Genomic DNA, 12,631 nt, shown 5'->3' on the forward strand with positions numbered 1-12,631 from the left:
GAAAATTAGTTGTTTTGGCATCTGAAGCCAAATCACACTCTATTTCAGATCTGAGTTCACCTCCCAACTATGAACTAGACCCACAGCTTCTGCCTCATTTGAGATGTGTGGCCCGGGACCCAGGGATGTGTGTGGGCGGTAGATGGAGCATGTGCCTTGCATACCCAGGTCTGTGAGTCATCCCTGGCTCTGTCCCACATGCTGAGTTCCATTCCCAGCACTGCTGTTAAGATTCTAGGTACCACAACAAGTGTGCCACAGCCCCTGAAAACCCTCACTCCATACCCCAGAGCATTGCCAAGTGACTGTGTGATCCCTGGACATTGCCAGGACAATGAAGGGAAGGAAAAGGAAGAAAAAAAAAAAAGACAAAGAACATGTGACTGACTCTGAGCTGGTAACAAGAGGTTGGGTGCTCGACAGAGAACTCAGATCTGGGCTCATTACTTCCTGCTGGCCTTTAGTTCAGGAAGTCCCTGGACCCTGAGACCAGAGAAGGGATTTATGGGGTGGGAGTGAGGCACTCAGGAAAACCAGGATCTTTGTGTACTGTGTGCTGGGGAGGCAGGGAGGGCACCATGACGCAATGTCTGTGCTCTAGGTCGCATGTCCCAGCCCCTCTCCTCTCCATTTCCTCATTTGTGACGTTTGCTGGCAGCCTGACCTGGCTTCCAAGGTGATTGTGAGCACTAAGGGTCACATTGACTGGCGAGCCTTCACTGCCTGTTCCTGAGAGGCCAGATTCTACTCAGGGGGACTGAAGGGCAGGAGGTGTAGGACTGTGTGGAAGGAAGACTGTATTTGATGGACAAAAGTACGAAAGGGTGTGTATGTGTGTGTGTGTGATTGTGTGTGTGTGTTTGTGTGTGTGTATGTGTGTGTTATGGCTGGTATATGTTTGTTGAGAGACATAGAGTGTGTGAGTTGTGTTGTGTTGTATTGGGTTGTGTTGGGTTTTGTTGTGTTGTGTTGCATGGCCTCTGGGTTACCCTGGAATAAAAATACAAACATAATCTGACTTTAAAAATAAAGAGAGCCCTTGTAAAACAGGCCCAGGGATTTGGACTTGTATCTCTTCCTTGAAGGCACACGGAGAGCATGAAATAAATGTTTTGTTTTTGAGGTTTCCAGGCAATGAACCACACACAGGCTCAGATCCCCAGTAGAGAAAGTAGTTTCTGGAAGCCACATCCTTTGGGGCAAGCGGCCAGAATTATCCGGCTGTTGTTCTCGGACTGGTCACTAGAGGGAAGCCTGGGCTCAGAAGTGACCCGGCACAACGTGTTCAGGAGTGGGAGGGGGGCTTCCCAGCGCAAGAGAAGGACAGGGGTCTGTACCCCAAACTCACACCAGTCATCTCACATAGGCTGAGAAGGACCCCCATGTGACTCGACGGGTGTAGTCTCCCTCTCCTCCCCAGAACTTCTCCCCTTGCAAGGCCACACCCCATGGACTCTGCTTGTTCGGTTTGTCCACTGCTCGGAGGACCCACACTCAACATGGCACACAGAGGTCTGGGCAGCCTTGGGGCTCCGGGAACTCAGAGAAAGAACCACAAATTGGGGGGGAGGTGGTCTGGAGAAATAACACAACTGTAGGATGGTTGCCTTGCACGAGACTGATCCAGGACAGACCTGGGTTTGATACCTGGCATCCCATATGGTCCCCCGAGACAGGAGCAATTTCTGAGCACATGGTCAGGAGTAATCCCTGAGCGTCACCTCGTGTGGCCCCAAAACAAAACAAAACAACAACAACAACAACAAAAAGAATCACAAAGGGGCTGAGGCTCCTGGGCAACCTTCCCGGGCCTGGGTGGGCTGCAGTGAAGTGTCAGGGAGTACTTGACCAAGGTGAGACTTTAGATTGTCCTCTGCCATCCTTAGCTGGTTCCAAATCCAAAGTCAGCATAGGCGCTGCCCTAACACCAGTATTGGAGAGACAAAGAGCTGGTTTCAAGATAAAAGCAGTGGGAAGGGCATTTGCCTAGCCTGTAGCTGACCCAGGTTCGATCCCCGACATTCCATATGGTCCCCAAGCCTGCCAGGAATGATTGCTGAGTGCAAAGCCAGGAGTAACCCCTGAGTGCCACCGTGTGTGGCTCAGAAACCAAAGAAAAGAAGAAAGAAAAAAAAAAAAGAGAGTGGGGCGAGGAGATGGCACAGTGGTAGGGTGTTTGCCTTGCATGCGGCTGACCCAAGGCAGATGTGGGTTCAATTCCCAGCATCCCATATGGATCCAGCCTGCCAGGAATAGTCCCTAAGCACCACTGGTTGTGGCCCAGAAGCCAACAAATAAATAAAATTGAATTAAAAAAAAAAAGGGAAAAAGAGTGAAACTTGAGAGCAGAGCCAGAATAAGACCTGAGCACTGCCGAGTGTGGCCTAAAACAAAAACAAACAAGCAAGCAAGCAAAAAGAAGTGAGTTCCCTTGAGGACTTCAACTTGTGTGGGCCACCTGGTCTGAGGGCCGGGATTGAGTTGTTAGAGTGCAGTGATTTGGCCAAGGGTTGCTGATCCCGCCTACCCTGTGTCAGTGAGCTTGTCTGCGATGGGAGAAAGACTGCAGAAAATGGGCTGGGTCTTGCACAAGGATTTCTGCTGGTCATGTACGTTATATGTGTGTGTGATTCTGTGTGCATAATTGTACAGGTGTGTGAGTCTATGGTTGTGATTGTGACGATAAGTATTTTGTGTGTGTGATTATATGTGACTTGACTCTGAATTGGTGTTTGCGTGTACATGTGACTGTATGTCTGATTGTGAATGTGGTTGTGATTATGTGATTGTGAGTATGTGATAGTGCGTATGTGTGATTATATGCATGTGTATGTGCGTGCATGCCATGCACGCACACATGGGGGCTGCTGACCAAGTTCTGCATGCCTGTGTGTGTGTGGATGTGGCCCAATTCAGGATCTGTGCTGTTAAATGAAGCGAGGCATTGCCATGGCAACCCAGCTCCCTGCTCCCAGCCAGATGCCAAGGCCTTAAATTATATTTTTCTGGCTGAAAGCGCCTCAATTGCCTCTGGTCTCCAAAGTAAGGCGACTGTGGGGTACCAGATGCCTTACCCTCATCTCCAGCCTTTCAACAAAGGTGACAAGCAGGATACATGACGCTGGGGCACTGATGACTTATTTGGCGGACGGCTTGGGAGTAGTCTCTGGGGGGTGGGCAGGGACAGACCCCGCTGCTATCACCTCCCGGTTCAGTGATCTGGGATTAACATTCTCTGACATTTTGGAGGAAACTGTACAATGCATGTTCATGGAGATGCCCATCCCTTCGTGCACAAGCAGCTCTCCCATTCCGTCCCTCCCACCCACTACCCTTCTCCTGGGTGTGCAGAGGGACCACCCCTTTTTCAGGCCAGGTTAACAAAAACAAAACAAAACAAAACAAAAATGCTCCTTGAGGCTGGAGAGAATGCATGGAGGTAGAGCATTTGCCTTGCATGCAGAAGGACGTTGGTTCGAATCCTGGCATCCTATATGGTCCCCCGAGCCTGCCAGGAGCTATTTCTGAGCTTAGAGCCAGGAGGAACCCCTGAGCGCTGCCTGTTGTGACCCCCCCCCAAAAAAAAATTCCAGCTGTGAGTCTGAGTCCATTACCTAAATGTTATCAACCAGGAGAGCCTGGACTCAAGGAGCCACTGGGGGCAGCAGTGAGTTAGGCTGATAAAAGGAAGCAAGAGCAGAGAGGGGTTTGGGAATGGGATGAAGACAGAGGTGGCAGGTGCACCCAATCCCCTAAGTCTGGCTCACAGCAAGTGTGGACTCTTGTGTAATTCAATAATTTTGTGTGTCGTGCATTAAGGTATGGGGAGCTCTTGGCTGGTGATGCTAGATTTTGTTTAACCATATTTCCCCTCAGGATGAGCTGTGGACTCCCTTGGAAGACTGTAGGACTCAAATTCATGCAAATGTTGCCACTTCTCTTCCCATTAATTTCTAGCTAGGAACTTTTATGAGGTACAAGGTCACAGGCAAAGAGGAGAAAATAATGTTGTTTTCAGGCCTGAGAGATAGATAGTAAGGTGCTTGGATTGCATGCTGTAGATTCCGGATCCATAGACAGAAGCAATTATGGTTCCTCAGGCACCACCAGGGAAAAATAAAGAAAGGAGAGAAAGACAGATAAAAGAAAGTAGAAATAAAAGAAGGAAGAGAAAGGAAGAAAGGAAGGAAAGAGAAAGATGGGAGATAAAGAGTAAAGGAGAAAGAGAAAGGTAAAGAGAAAGGAAGAAAGAAGGAAAGAAGAAAGAAAGGGAGAGAAAGACAAGAAAAAGGAGAGAGAAAGAAAGTTATGTAAAGAAAGAGTGACTTGGTTCGAATCCTGGTGTCCCATATGGTCCCCCGTGCCTGCCGGGAGCTATTTCTGAGCAGAGAGCCAGGAGTAACCCCTGAGCACCGCCGGGTGTGGCCCAAAAACAAAAACAAAAGAAAGAGTGAGGAAGAAAGGAGGAAGGAAGGAATAAAGAGAAAGGAATGGAGGAATAAAGAAGAAAAGAAGGAAGAGGCTAGAGACAGCACTACAGGTACAGCACTTGCCTTATATGCAGCGATCAGCACTCTATATGGTCCCCTGAGCCCTGCCAGGATGATCCCTGAATAAGGGTGAACCTAGGAATAAGCTGGGTGTGACCCCTCCCCCATCAAATGAAAAAGAAAGAGAACAAGAAGGAAGAAGAAAATTGTCATCAATCATGTGTCAATGTTCTCAGGCAGGATTCTGGGTGTCATAAAAAGAGCTTGCCCTCAGGATGCTCCCCCAAGCTCAGAAACCTCTCCTGGTAAACTCAGAGAACCTATGAAATGCTGTGGACTAGGGGCAGGAGAGACAGCATGGAGGTAGGGTGTTTGCCTTCCATGCAGAAGAACGGTGGTTTGAATCCCGGCATCCCATATGGTGGCCAGGAGCGATTTCTGACCTTAGAGCCAGGAGTAACCCCTGAGCACTGCCGGGTGTGACCCAAAAACCAAAAAAAAAAAAAAAAAATTGCTATGGATTAAATCCAGGTTGGCCCCATGCAGGGCAAACACTCTACCCATTGTGCTATCACTCCATCCCCTCAATCTTCTTTAAATAACAATTATTACATGAGAACAGAAGTTACAACTGTGCTGCTCCTCCATAATGACTCTGCATTATGAACGTGTGATGGACCTGCAGGGCCAGGGCACAGTTTACAGACATGGTACCCTGAATTTACTTTCTAGCACTTCATAAGAAATGAAACAAAATAAGGTTCTCTCAGGGGGCTAAAGTGAAATCACAGTGGGTAGGTGTTGCATTAAATAATTAATGATGGGGCTGGATGGCGATGGATGGCATCCCATGCCACGTGGCTTCGCAACCCCATCCAGCCGGCGGGTCCCAGGCCCAGGTGAAAGGCGAAATCACTCACTCACAGGCAGGCATTAGGAAGCATCATCTTTATTCATGCCCTGACCACTACAGGTGTGTGGCCTATCTCCTAACCTTTCAAGCATTCGGCCATTCTTAGCCCTGCATCTTATAATTCAGCCATCTTCCTTTGGCCTCCATCCTGGTCCAAGACCAAAAGAGGCAAAGAACCTAAAGCCAGCGAGCTCAGCAGAGCAGAGAGCCCCTTAATTCCCTAGCTTCAGGGTTTATCTACCCATTCCAAGACCCCTCCCAGGAATGGGCGGGGTTTTGCAGGTAAGGTTACACCTAATATCTGGTTCCCAAGACCCCTCCCAGAAATGGGTGGGTCTTAGGTAGCTACACCCTAATCCAGGGTCTCAGATAGGTACACCAACAGGTAGGGCCTTTGCCTTATATGTAACAGTAGGGTACATGTACATATACATGTAGGGTTTGATCCCCAGCACCCTATGTGGTCCTTGAGCCTGCCAGCAGAGCTAAGAGAAAGCTCTGAGAACTAATGGGTGTGTCCCAATAAATTAGTAAACAAGGTCTTCTGGGGTATCTGGAAGCCTTTAGTCTCACAGGTCCAATGATAACAAATGCCTTCTTCAAAGACACAGGCGGAACCAAAAGTCCTTAGTCATCTGATTGACACTTTCTTTTGTTGTTTATTTTTCTGATTTTCCGGCCACATCAGCTGTACTGAGGGCTCACTCCTGGCTCCAGGCTCGGAGATGACTCCAAATCAGTGCTCTATCTACTATGCTATCTCTCCAGTCTGCTTGCCATTTGCAACCAGAAACTCTTCCCACCCAGCTCCAGGTTAGGGTCCCTCCACAACATACTCCACAACACTGCATACTCCCCTGCTTCCCTTGCCCTGTTGGTGAGTCCCAGAAATGCCTGGCTACAGTCTGGCTGGAAATTCTTCACAACTTAGGACTCTCAGACCGCAGAGCTGCTAGGAACATGTAGAGGCCTGGGCATATGCCTTTTGGCCTCATACAAGATAGTAATTTAGCCACTGTTTAGCTCTACCCCCTACCCCTCAGCACTTCACGCTAAGATTGCCAGATATGTTTTCCTCACTCATTCTAGGCCTGAATGCAGAAACCCTGAGTGCAGAGGTCCATCACAGTTGTACCACACAGGACTCGGTTCTCAGCGGCTCTATGATTGCTGGATAGACAAAAGAAGGGCTGGTGCTTGGTGATGGCATCAGCACTGAAGCCAAATTTACCCTTTGGGACACACACACACACACACACACACACACACACACACACACACACACACACACACACGGTTCTCATCCATAGTCAGAGACCAGGAGAGGGATTTTGTTAGATTTTTCTACTCTTGAGCCTGGTCCTTATGTTTGTTTGGCTACACCTGGCGAAGCTGAGGAGATACTTCTGGATCTGCACTCAGAATTCACTCCTGGCACGCTTGGGGGACCATATGAATTGGTGGGGCTCAAACCTGGGTGAGCTGTGTGCAAAGCAAATGCCCTACAAGCTGTGCTATCGCTCTGGCCCCAGAGCCTGGTCTTTTTTTGGGGAGCGGGGTTCATGCTTGGCAGCACTCAGGGTTTACTCCTGGCTCTGCGCTCAGAAATCATTACTGGCAGGCTCAGGAGACCATATGGAAAGCCAGGAATCCAACCACCTTCTGTTTTGGATCGACTTTGTGCAAGGCAAATGTCCTATCTCTGTGCTATCTCTCTGGTTCCTGAGCCTGGTCCTTTTTAAGTTGAGCTCCTCTTGACAATGCAGAGGTGGCTGCCAGGACCCTGGGGAGATAGGGGCAGGTCTCTCTCCAAAGCATGTGACCCAACCCTCAGCCCAGGGGAGCAATGGAAGCAGGTACAATCTGAAGATTTTTCTGATCCCAAGGTCAGGACAGAGTGGTAAAAAGGCCCAGGAACCAGATAGAGCTGCATGGATGGAGCACAAGCCTGGTGTGCAAGAGGCCCAAGTTCAATCCCCAGCACCACATGATCTCCAAGAGACCTCTGAGCACAAAACTGGGAGTAGCACCTAGGCACTGCTGGGTGTGGGGGAAAAAAACAGGGCAGGGGAGATTTCTCTAAACACATGTTACAACAGGAAATCAAACAGGGTCCAGTCCCCAACATTGTATGGTTCCCCAAGTACCACCAAGCATGGCCCTATTGTGACCAGCTCCATAAACAAAAGCGATCTGTCCTTACATAGTGAGTTACGTAGGCTACGGTGTCATAAATGAACCATAGACTATGGCCAGGAAGCCTAGGAAGCCACAGGATGCTGGCCAGTGGGGTAGACATTTTGATTTTTTTTTTTCATGCCACACCCGTTTGATGCTCAGGGGTTACTCCTGGCTAAGCACTCAGAAATTGCCCCTGGCTTGGGGGGGGACCATATGGGATGCCGGGGGATCGAACCACGGTCCTTCCTTGGCTAGCACTTGCAAGGCAGACACCTTACCTCTAGCGCCACCTCACCGGCCCCAGACATTTTGATTTTTGCTTGTTATTTTGAGCCACACCCAGCGATACTCAGGGGGTTAACTCTGGCTCTGCACTCAGAAATCACTTCTGGCAGTTCTGGGGAGACCATACCAGGATGCTGCGGATCGAACCTGGGTTGGCCTCCTGCAAGACAGACACCCTCCCTGCTGTGACACCTAGGGGTGGATACTTTGAACTGACAGAGAAAGGAGAGGAGGAGAAGGTGGGCTGAATGCTCGGGGATTTAGCCAAGATCCCAGTGTGTTGAAGAGTGTGGGGAGAGAAGTGAGAGGATATAGGGAACCAGGGGCTTGTAGGGACCTAATAAGCCTGAGGGTTTACTGGGGGTGGGGAGGGGGAGGAAAGATGAGAGCACAGGATACAGAAGTTGACCAGAGGCTGGTGCTGAGAACACAAAGAAAAAAGGTTGGAGGATCCCAATGCTTCAGATTAGAGAAAGGGAGAGCTTGTTTCAGGAGAACAGAAGAGCTTTCCTTCTGGGTAATTTGGAGGTCAAGGCCACATTCCTGGGGGATGAGAAGCAGGGTGTATTCTAAGAGTTCATTGAGACTGGTATGTCCACACTGGCCAGATGACAGCCATGAATGAACACCTCAGAGCCACTGCCTGCATTTTCCTGACTGCGCAAGGGCAGTGTTTGCAGGGTTCCTGGTTGCTGGTGACTTTGCTGGAGAAGTTTCCTTGGTTTCCCTCTCCTTTCCTTGGGTAACATTTTATCTCCTGATAAAGACTTGTCCATGGGCTCTGTGGCCACACACGACCAAGTCTTGTCTGTGGCCTCCTCTGTGGTCTCCCCTTGGGGAAATAGAGCTTTACGGAGCACCCCAGGGTCAGACCCAGCTGAGAAAGCTGAGGTCAGGAAACTTCACAGAGGGGGCCGGAGAGATAGCACATCAGTAGGGTGTTTGCCTTGCATGCGGCCCACCTGGGAGAGACCGGTTTGATTCCCGACATCCCATAAGGTCCCTCAGCCTGCCAGGGGCGATTTTTGAGTGCAGGGTGAGGGTGTGGCCCAGAAACCAATCAATCAATCAATCAATCAATCAATAAATAAAGTTCTTTTTTAAAAAAGGAAACTCCAAGGCTCTGATAAATGACTGTTTAGATCACTAGTTAAGCACTGTGGCTATTAGAGAGATGGAACTTTCCGGGGTTCAGGAGAAGTCTAAAGGGCTAAAGCTCATGTTTTGTCTGCTGCTGTTCCGGTATTACTGACCACACATACTGAGAAGGGTCATGTCCCCACTAAGGATAGACTGTGTTCCCTGATTAGCACACCATTATACTCATTAAACCATTTTACCTTCTAGAGAAATCTGTGGGGTTTTTTTTGGGGGTGGGGGGTGGGGGAGGCACACCTGGTGACACTCAGGGATTACACTTGGCTATGAGTTCAGAAATCGCTCCTGGCTTGGGGGACCATATGGGATGCCGAGGGATTGAACTGCGGTCCATCCTAGGTCACCGCGTGCAAGGCAAATGTCCTACCACTTTTGAGAAATTTGTTTTTGAGAGACCAGAGAGAATAGTTCTGGGGTTAGGGTGTTTGCTTTGTATGCTCCTGACCTGAGTTCAAGTCTCAACATCCTATAGTCCCCCGAGCCCTGCCAGGAGTGATTCCTGACTATAGAGCCAGGTGTAAGCCCTGAGCACCATTGTGTATGACCCAGAAACAACAACAACAACAACAATAACAACAGCACACACACACAATCTGTTTTGCCAATAAGCCTAATTTGCAACACACTCATCTCCCTGAGACCCCAGCATGGATCGGAGGGTGAGAAAGGCCTCTATGGGCCGGACCTTGTGACTCCCATGTACCACATGGTCCCATGAGCATGGAGACAGGAGTAGTCCCTAAGCACCACGGATGGGGTTTGGCTCCTGAACCAAACACGGGCAACAATCTCTAAGCTGAATAGGCGAGTTATCAGGACTGGCAGTCAAGAGGTATGGACCAAGCTAAGGAACTGGACTGTTATGGGTGAGCTGTGAGAAACAGGTGAGGTGTCTGTAGGCCTCACTCCTCCAGCCCCTCCATCACGCTGAGATCAATAACCATTCCCCAGGCTCCTTTCTGCTTCATTACCATCTTAATTTGCCTTTGAGCAAGCCACCTAAGGTATTAGGCTTTTACATTATTTTTTTCCTACTCTAATAAACCAAGCTTTTAGATAGAAGGGTGAAAGGGGATAAAACCAGCTAATCTTAGTGAAAACGGAATTGAGAAAATGAGAACCTAACAAGACACGTCTTGCTGAATCTGTTCTGTTCAGCAAAACAGCTCTATCCCACTGAGGAGACTGGGATCCTTCTAGGAAAAATCCAGTGTTGGTGTTGGGAATGGATCATACAAGAGGATGCACCAACATAAGCAATCAACATTATCTCAGACCATAAGCATTTTTGCTTTGTTTTGTTTTAGGCCATTTCTGGTGGTGCTCAGGGGTTAATTCTGGCTCTGAACTGAGGAATCACTTCTACCAGGCTGAGGTGGAGTGGGGGAACCATATGGGATGCTAGAGATTGAACTAAGGTCAGCTATGAGCAAAGCAAGCACCCTACCTGCTGTACTATCCCTCTGACCAGCCTCACGTAAATAAGTGCCTTACCCTAAAATTGTACTATCTCTCTAGCCCAGCCCTTCTCTTTTTTTTTTTTTTTGGTTTTTGGGCCACACCCTGTGACGCTCAGGGGTTACTCCTGGCTATGCGCTCAGAAGTTGCTCCTGGCTTCTTGGGGGACCATATGGGATGCCGGGGGATCGAACCGCGGTCCGTCCTAGGCTAGCGCAGGCAAGGCAGGCACCTTACCTCCAGCGCCACCGCCCGGCCCCCAGCCCTTCTCTTTTACTTGCAGGCAAACTTTCTCTTTTTTTTTTTTTTTTTTTTGGTTTTTGGGCCACACCCTGTGACGCTCAGGGGTTACTCCTGGCTATGCGCTCAGAAGTTGCTCCTGGCTTCTTGGGGGACCATATGGGGTGCCGGGGGATCGAACCGCGGTCCGTCCTAGGCTAGCGCAGGCAAGGCAGGCACCTTACTTCCAGCGCCACCGCCCGGCCCCCAAACTTTCTCTTTTAAAGGTCAAATCATCTTTCAGGCTCTATAGGCAGTGATTCAATTCCCTCATTTTAGCATAAAGGTAACCACAGATAATCTAAATAAATGAGTGCACTGTGTCCTTATAAAACATTTCAAGAAACTTAAAGGTTGGGGCCAAAGAACTAGCTTAAAGGGTTGGAGCATATGCCTGGCCCAGGGTTTGATCCCTGCACTAAATGGCCCCCCTAAAATCAATTGGGTACAACCTCAATGACCCTTGGGGAAATTTCCTAAAAAATTTCATTTGGGGAGCCGGAGAGATAGCATGGAGGTAAGGCATTTTTGCCTTGCATGCAGAAGGATGGTGATTCAAATCCCAGCATCCCATATGGTTCCCCCAAGCCTGCCAGGATCAATTTCTAAACGTAGTGCCAGGAGTAACCCCTGAGCGCTGCCGGGTGTGACAAAAAAAATTTTTTTTTTCATTTGGTGGATTTATTTTTGGGTCACACCCAGAAGTACTGGGGTCACCGTGAGGTGCTAGGGATTGAATCAGAGCCTCTTGCATGAATGTATTCCAGCCCATTAAGCCTTTGGGTTTTTGAATATTTGCTCCAATTTCAGAAATATCAATTTTATATCATTTGCATGTGGTACAAATAACTTTTGGTAGCAGCATTGGGGACTAATCTTACGTTTATCTATGAGGCATGTGCTTTGCTGCTAGTCATGTCCTTGACACCGCAAAATAGCATTTTTATTTTTCCCACTTAGAAATGTAAAGATGGGGCCGGAGAGATAGCATGGAGGTAAAGTGTTTGCCTTGCATGCAGAAGTAAGGTGGTTCGAATACTGGCATCCCTTATGGTCCCCCGAGCCTGCCAGGAGCGATTTCTGAGCATAGAGCCAGGAGCCAGGAGTAACCCCTGAACACTACTGGATATGACCCAAAAACAAAAACAAAAACAAACAAAAAGAAATGTAAAGATGAGAGCCAGAGTGGTGGCACAGTAGTAGGGTGTTTGCCTTGCACGCGGCTGACCCAGGACGGACCTGGGTTCGATGCCTGGTGTCCCATATGGTCCAAGTCAGGAGCGATTTCTGAGCACATAGCCAGGAGTAACCCCTGAGCGTCATAGGGTGTGGCCCAAACCTACCCCCCCAAAAAAAGAAATGTAAAGATGAGTCTTAGTATGTGGATAGTACAAACACAGGCAGGAAGGTTGTGTTTGCTCATCCCTGCCTTACATACTTAGGGGAATGATCAGAGAATTGCAGAATTGGCAATTCCCCTTTTCTTTTTCCTAAATTATTTAATTTCCTGCTTACTGTCAAAGTAATTTGGGTCAGAGTAGCATGACATACATCTGTAATTATGTCTCACGAGAGAATTGTGGAAACAGTTTTGCTGGTTGTCTCTGGGAGGGAGCCTGAGAGGGAGAAAAACCCGCTCTTCTCTTCTCACAGTAAGTCACTCTGGCCTGAGTTTCAATTTGTGCTTTTTGTGCAACAGTCCCTTGCCCCAAGTGTACACTTCGGAATAGCACCTGACTAGATGCTGGAGGGTTTAAGCTCTCCTTTGTGACAGCAGATTGGTTTACAGGTCACATAAAGCACATAATGGTGACTTTACGCTTTTTTTTTTTTTTTGACGTCTTTTATAATTAAAATTTTCCTATCA

At 48.6% G+C, this 12,631-nt stretch overlaps 1 protein-coding gene across 1 annotated transcript in view; it reads left to right on the plus strand.

The window, feature by feature from the left end:
* Nucleotides 1-603: 603 nt before the first annotated feature.
* The window catches only part of SLIRP (SRA stem-loop interacting RNA binding protein), a 49,588-nt gene continuing 37,560 nt past the window's right edge, over nt 604-12,631 (plus strand). Inside the window, exon 1 of the mRNA XM_049770522.1 lies at nt 604-608. The gene's annotated coding sequence lies outside the window, so the exon portion shown is untranslated. The remainder of the gene's footprint in view (nt 609-12,631) is intronic.

The sequence above is a fragment of the Suncus etruscus genome, chromosome 3 (genome assembly GCF_024139225.1).
Source record: "Suncus etruscus isolate mSunEtr1 chromosome 3, mSunEtr1.pri.cur, whole genome shotgun sequence".
NCBI lineage: Eukaryota > Metazoa > Chordata > Mammalia > Eulipotyphla > Soricidae > Suncus > Suncus etruscus.